The sequence below is a fragment of the Triticum aestivum genome, chromosome 1D, assembly GCF_018294505.1.
Source record: "Triticum aestivum cultivar Chinese Spring chromosome 1D, IWGSC CS RefSeq v2.1, whole genome shotgun sequence".
NCBI classification, from domain to species: Eukaryota; Viridiplantae; Streptophyta; class Magnoliopsida; order Poales; family Poaceae; genus Triticum; species Triticum aestivum.
This window is the reverse complement of record NC_057796.1, coordinates 341486448-341493936: the sequence shown is the minus strand read 5'-3', so window position 1 is coordinate 341493936 and position 7489 is coordinate 341486448.

Here is a 7489-nt window from a genome sequence, read left to right as displayed (position 1 = left end):
GTCATTTTACCTCCTCTAGTTGCAACTCTAACAACAAAGTCATGTATGTTGTTATTCATTTCGTCATGCAATTCTCTTTGAGATTTAGCAACTTGTTCTAACTGGGTTTTTACCATAGAAGCATGTTTTCCAACACCTCTAACATCATTTGAGATTCTAAACAACAAGGCACTCAAGTGAGCAATCATATCAGAAGTGCATTTCAATTGTTTAATAACATTTGCATTGAAGTGATCTTGCTTTCTAACGTAATTCTCAAACTCATAAAGGCATTGACTAGGGTGCATATTGTGAGGATTGTCATTATCATTGAATTTCATTAGAGAATTTACCTCTACCACCTTAGGCAGTGGTGGTGTATTAAGCCCATGTATTTCTTCAATAGGAGGTAAATTTTTAACATTCTCAGCTTTAATACCTTTTTCCTTCATAGATTTCTTTGCATCTTGCATATCTTCATGACTGAGATATAATATACCCCTCTTCTTCAGAGTGGTTTAGGCGGTGGTTCAGGAAGAGTCCAATCATCATAATTTTTCAATATGTTATTCAATGATTCTTCAGCTTGTCCAGCAGTTCGTTCCCTGAAAACACAACCAGCACAACTATCTAGGAAATCCCTAGAAGCATCGGTTAGTCCATTATAGAAGATATCAAGTATTTCAATTTTCTTAAGAGGATGATCAGGCAAAGCATTAAGTAACTGGCAAAGCCTCCCCCAAGCTTGTGGGAGACTCTCTTCATTAGTTTGCACGAAGTTAAATATTTCCTGTAAGGCAGCTTGTTTCTTATGAGCAGAAAAATATTTTTCAGAGAAGTAATAAATCATATCCTGGGGAATACGTACACAGCCAGGAGGAAGAGTATTGTGCCAAGCTTTAGCATCACCCTTTGATGAGAATGGAAATAATTTGAGAATATAGTAATAGCGAGTTTTCTCATCATGAGTAAAAAGGGTGGCTATGTCAGTCAACTTAGTAAGATGTGCCACAACAGTTTTAGTTTCATAACCATGGAAAGGATCAGATTCAACCAAAGTAATTAACTCTGGGTCGACAGAGAATTCACAATCCTTATCAGCAATAAAGATAGGTGATGTAGCAAACTTAGGATCATATTGTATTCTAGCATTCAGAGATTTTTCTTTATACCTGCATAATAATTTCTCTAGATCATCTCTATCCTTACAAGCAAGAATATCTCTAGTTGTCTCCTCACTCATAACATAACCTTCCGGTACCTTAGGCAATTCATATCTAGGAAGGCTAGTTCTAGCAGGTGTTTCAGTTTTAAGCTCATCATCAGATGCAACAACATCATGTTGTATTACTTTAGCAATTTGTTCATCAAGAAAGTCACCAAGTGGCACATCATCATCAAGCAAGGTACTAGCATCATCATAAGTATCATTCATAGTAGAAGTAGCATCATCAATAACTTACAACATATCAGGATTAATAGCATGTGGTGGTGTTGCAAGTTTAATTATAACAGAAGGTGACTCTAAAGCAGAACTGGATGGCAGTTCCTTACCTCCCCTCGTCTTAGAGGGATAAATTTTAGTCTTAGCATCCTTCAGATTCTTCATAGTGATAAATTGATACTAATCCCAAGTGACTCAACAAATATAGCTATGCTCCCCGGCAACGGCGCCAGAAAAAGGTCTCAATAACCCACAAGTATAGGGGATCGCAACAGTTTTCGAGGGTAGAGTATTCAACCCAAATTTATAGATTCGACACAAGGGGAGCCAAAGAATATTTGTAAGTATTAGCAGCTGAGTTGTCAATTCAACCACACCTGGAGATTAATTATCTGCAGCAAGTGATCAGTAGCAAAGTAGTTTGGTAGATTTGATAATAGTGACAGCAGCAATGGTAACAGTAACAATGATAGCAGTAATTTTGTAGCAAGTGCAACAGTGACAACAACAGCAGTAACTTAGTAGAAACAATATAAGATAAATTCGTAGGCATTGGATCGGTAATTTGTTGGATGATATTCATCATGTGACAGTCATAACCTAGGGCGATACGACACTAGCTCCAGTTCATAAATATAATGTAGGCATGTATTTCGTAAATAGTCATACGTGCTTATGGAAAGAAATTGCATGACATCTTTTTCCTACCCTCCCGTGGCAGCGGGATCCATATTGGAAACTAAGGGATATTAAGGCCTCCTTTTAATAGAGAACCGGAACAAAGCATTAACACACGATGAATACATGAACTCCTCAAACTACGGTCATCACCGGGAGTGGTCCCGATTATTGTCACTCTGGGGTTGCCGGATAACACGTAGTAGGTGACTATAACTTGCAAGATCAGATCTAGAACATGGATATAATGGTGATAACATAAATAGTTCAGATCTGAAATCATGGCACCTGGGCCCAAAGTGACAAGCATTAAGCATGGCAAAGTCATAGCAACATCAATCTCAAAACATAGTGGATACTAGGGATCAAGCCCTAACAAAACTAACTCGATTACATGATGAATCTCATCTAATTCCTCACCGACCAGCGAGCCTACGAAGGAATTACTCACTCCCGGTGGGGAGCATCATGGAATTGATGATGGAGAAGGGTTGGTGATGACGAAGAACGAAGATCCCCCTCTTCGGAGCCCCAAACGGACTCCAGATCAGGCCTCCCAATGAAGAACAGGAGGTGAGGGCGACTCCGTCTTGTGGATCGCGATAATTCTTTCTCCCTGATTTTTTTCTTGAAAAATAGGTTTTTATAGCGTCGGTTTGAGGGTCTGCCGGGCCACCAGGTGGGCACAACCCACTGTTGAATTCCGGTGGGATCTTTTGGAAAGAATTAAATGCAACTCTAAAGATTGGAATTCGACGAAGGTAAAGAGCCAGGTATTAAACTTAAGTATGATTGTGTTAAATCCTTTATGAATACCAATGTTTTTAAAAGTTTAGCACTAAATATGGACTTGACTCTGAGATAGTAGCCTCCTTTTGTGAATCATTTTCTACTCATGTTGATCTCCCTAAGGAGACGTGGTTCAAATATCACCCACATATTAAAGAAGAAATTAAAGAACCGGTACCAATTAAAGAGGAAACTACACTTTATAATGTTGATCCAGTTGTTCCTACTACTTATATTGAGAATCCACCTTTCCCTGTTAGGATAAAGGAACATGCTAAAGTTTCAACTGTGGTTAACAAAATTTATATTAGAACACGTAAACCTGATGAACAAATTAAAGTAGAACCTAGTGTTGCTATGATTAAGGATCTCCTGGAAGAAAACGTAGATGGGCATGTTATTTACTTCTGTGAAGAAGCTGCCAGAATTGCCAAACCTAATAAAAAGGATAATCATAGACCTGTTGTTGGCATGCCTGTTGTCTCAGTTAAAATAGGAGATCACTGTTATCATGGTCTATGTGACATAGGTGCTAGTGTGAGTGCTATTCCTTATTCCTTATATCAAGAAATTATGAATGACATAGCACCCGCAGAGATAGAAGATATAGATGTTACTATTGAACTTTCTAATAGAGACACTATATCACCGATTGGGATTGTTAGAGATGTTGAAGTCTTGTGTGGGAAAATAAAATACCCTACTGATTTTCTTGTTCTTGGTTCCCCACAAGATGACTTTTGCCCCATTATCTTTGGTAGACCTTTCTTGAACACCGTTAATGCTAAGGTAGACTGTGAGAAACAAACAGTCGGTGTTAGTTTTGGTGATGAGTCTCATGAGTTTAATTTTTCCAAGTTTAGTAGAAAGCTTCATGAAAAAGAATTGCCTAGTAAGGATGAAATAATTGGTCTTGCTTCTATTGTTGTGCCTCCTACTGATCCTTTAGAACAATATTTGCTAGACCATGAAAATGATTTACATATGCAAGAGAGAAATGAAATAGATAAGATTTTCTTTGAACAACGACCTCTGCTTAAACACAATTTGCCTATTGAAACTCTAGGAGGTCCTCCTCCACCTAAAGGTGATCCTGTGTTTGAATTAAAACAATTGCCAGACACTTTGAAATATGCTTATCTTGATGAAAAGAAGATATATCTTGTTATTATTAGTGCTAACTTTTCAGAACATGAAGAAGAAAGATTATCAAAAGTTCTAAGGAAGCACCGAGCTGCTATTGGGTATACTCTCGATGATCTAAAGGGTATTATTCCCACTCTATGTCAGCACAAGATTAATATGGAACCTGATGCTAAACCTGTTGTTGATCACCAACGTCGGTTAAATCCGAAAATGAAAGAAGTGGTAAGAACGGAGATATTAAAACTTCTGGAAGCAGGTTTAATCTATCCTATAGCTGATAGTAGATGGGTAAGTCCTGTTCATTGTGTCCCTAAGAAAGGAGGTATTACTGTTGTTCCGAATGATAAGAATGAACTTATTCCACAAAGAATTGTCACAGGCTATAGAAATGGTAATTGATTTCAGAAAATTAAATAAAGCAACTAGAAAAGATCATTACCCTCTACCTTTTATTGATCAAATGTTAGAAGGATTATCTAAGAACATACACTTTTGCTTCCTTGATGGATATTCTGGTTTTTTACAAATACCTGTTTCTCAACCTGATCAAGAAAAGACCACTTTCACTTGTCCCTTTGGAACTTATGCTTATAGACGTATGCCTTTCGGTTTATGCAATGCACCTGCTACCTTTGAAAGATGTATGACTGCTATATTCTCTGATTTCTGTGAAAAGATTGTAGAGGTTTTGAGGGATGACTTCTCTGTTTATGGGAAGTCTTTTGATGATTGTTTAAGCAATCTTGATCGAGTTTTGCAGAGACGCGAGCAAACAAATCTTGTCTTGAATTGGGAGAAGTGCCACTTTATGGTTAATGAAGCTATTGTCTTGGGTCATAAAATTTCTGAAAGAGGTATTGAAGTGGACAAAGCTAAGGTTGATGCAATTGAGAAAATGCCATGTCCTAAAGATATCAAAGGTATTCGTAGTTTCCTAGGTCATGCTGGTTTCTATAGGAGATTTATCAAAGACTTTTCTAAAATTTCTAGGCCTCTTACAAACCTTTTACAAAAGGATGTTCCTTTTGTTTTTGATGATGATTGTTTAGAAGACTTTGAAACACTCAAGAAAGCCTTAATTTCTGCACCTATTGTTCAACCACCTGATTGGAACTTGCCTCTTGAAATCATGTGTGATGCTAGTGATTATGCTGTTGGTGCTGTTCTAGGACGAAGAGTTGATAAGAAACTGAACGTTATTCATTATGCTAGTAAAACTCTAGACAGTGCACAAATAAATTATGCAACTACTGAAAACGAATTTCTAGCAGTGGTGTTTGCTTGTGATAAATTTAGTTCTTGCATTGTTGACTCTAAAGTTATCGTTCACGCCGACCATGTTGCTATTAAATATCTTATGGAAAAGAAAGATGCTAAACCTAGACTTATTTGATGGGTTCTCTTACTACAAAAAATTGATTTACATATCACTGATAGAAAAGGAGCTGAGAACCCCGTAGCTGATAACTTGTCTAGGCTTGAAAATGTGCTTGATGACCCACTACTTATTGATGATAGTTTTCCTGATGAGCAGTTAGCTGCAATAAATGTTTCGAATAACACTCCTTGGTATGCTGACTATGCTAATTACATTGTTGCTAAATATTTACCACCTAGCTTTACATACCAACAAAATAAAAAAAATTCTTCTATGATTTAAGACACTACTTTTGGGATGACCCACATCTTTATAAAGAAGGAGTAGATGGTATTATTAGACGTTGTGTACCTGAGCATGATCAGGGACAAATCCTACAGAAATGTCACTCCGAAGCTTATGGAGGGCATCATGCTAGAGATAGAATGCTCATAAGGTATTGCAATCTGGATTTTATTGGCCTACTCTCTTCAAGGATGCCTGTAAGTTCGTCTTATCTTGTGATGAATGCCAAAGAATAGGTAATATCGGTAAGCGTCAAGAAATGCCTATGAATTATTCACTTGCCGTTGAACCATTTAATGTTTGGGGTTTTGATTACATGGGACCTTTTCCTTCCTCTAACGGGTATACACATATTTTGGTTGCGTTTGATTATGTTACTAAATGGGTAGAAGCTATTCCAACCAGTAGTGTTGATCACAAAACCTCCATTAAAATGCTTAAGGAAGTTATTTTCCCAAGGTTTGGAGTCCCTAGATATTTAATGACTGATGGTGGTTCACACTTTATTCATGGTGCTTTCCGTAAAACGCTTGCCAAGTATGATGTTAGCCATATAATTGCATCACCCTATCATCCTCAGTCTAGTGGTCAAGTTGAACTTAGTAATAGAGAAATAAAACTAATCTTGAAAAAGACTGTCAATAGGTCCAGGAAGAATTGGTCTAAGAAATTAAATGACGCACTTTGGGCTTATAGGACAGCATATAAAAATCCTATGGGTATGTCTCATTAATTATAAAACGGTTTATGGAAAAGCTTGTCATTTGCCTCTTGAGTTAGAACATAAAGCATATTGGGCAATCAAAGAACTCAATTATGATTTCAAACTTGCCGGTGAAAAGAGGTTATTTGATATTAGCTCATTAGATGAATGGAGAACCCAAGCTTATGAAAATGCCAAATTGTTTAAAGAAAAAGTTAAAAGATGGCATGATAAAAGAATCCAAAAGCGTGAGTTCAAAGTCGGGGAATATGTTCTTTTGTACAACTCTCGTTTCAGGTTCTTTGCAGGAAAACTCCTCTCTAAATGGGAAGGCCCCTATGTCATCGAGGAGGTTTATCGGTTTGGAGCTATCAAAATAAATAATGCCAAAGGTACTAACCCGAAGGTTGTTAATGGGCAACGAATAAAACATTATATCTCAGGTACGCCCATTAATGTTGAAAGTAATATTATCCAAACTTTGACACCGGAAGAACACATAAAAGAGTCCTTCCGGAACACTGCAGAATCGTGAAAATAAGGAGGTACGTGATACGGTGAGTAAATGGACTCCAAAAAATCCGCAAAAATATTTTTTGTCAGTTTTGGAATATTTAGAAAATTAGGAAAATAAGAAACTTCCAGGAAGCGTACCCTGGTGGGCACAAGACACCAGGGCGTGCCTGGAGCCAGGCGCGCCCAGGTGGGTTGTGACCACCCGGGACACCTTCCGGACTCCGTTTTTTATTCCGTTCGCTTGTTTCCCAAGATAAACAAAATCTTTATATACCCCCCGAACCTATTGACCACCGTATCGCGGAGAAATCTTCTGTTCTCTTTTCTTGCTGTTTTCCTGATAGATCTGAAAATATGTCGTCCCAAGACTCTGAGGGTGAGAGCTATGTTGCTGATTTCATCGCAAACCCCAAGTCCTATGGGGATGTGGAGCACTATAGCTGGACCTCCGAAGAGGATGAAGATGAATCGGTTCCTCCCCGTTTCAAAAATGAAAGCATGGAGGCATTATGCAAGAGGATAATAAAGCTCGAGATGGAGAACGATGAGTTGAGAGTAGACAACTTTATCC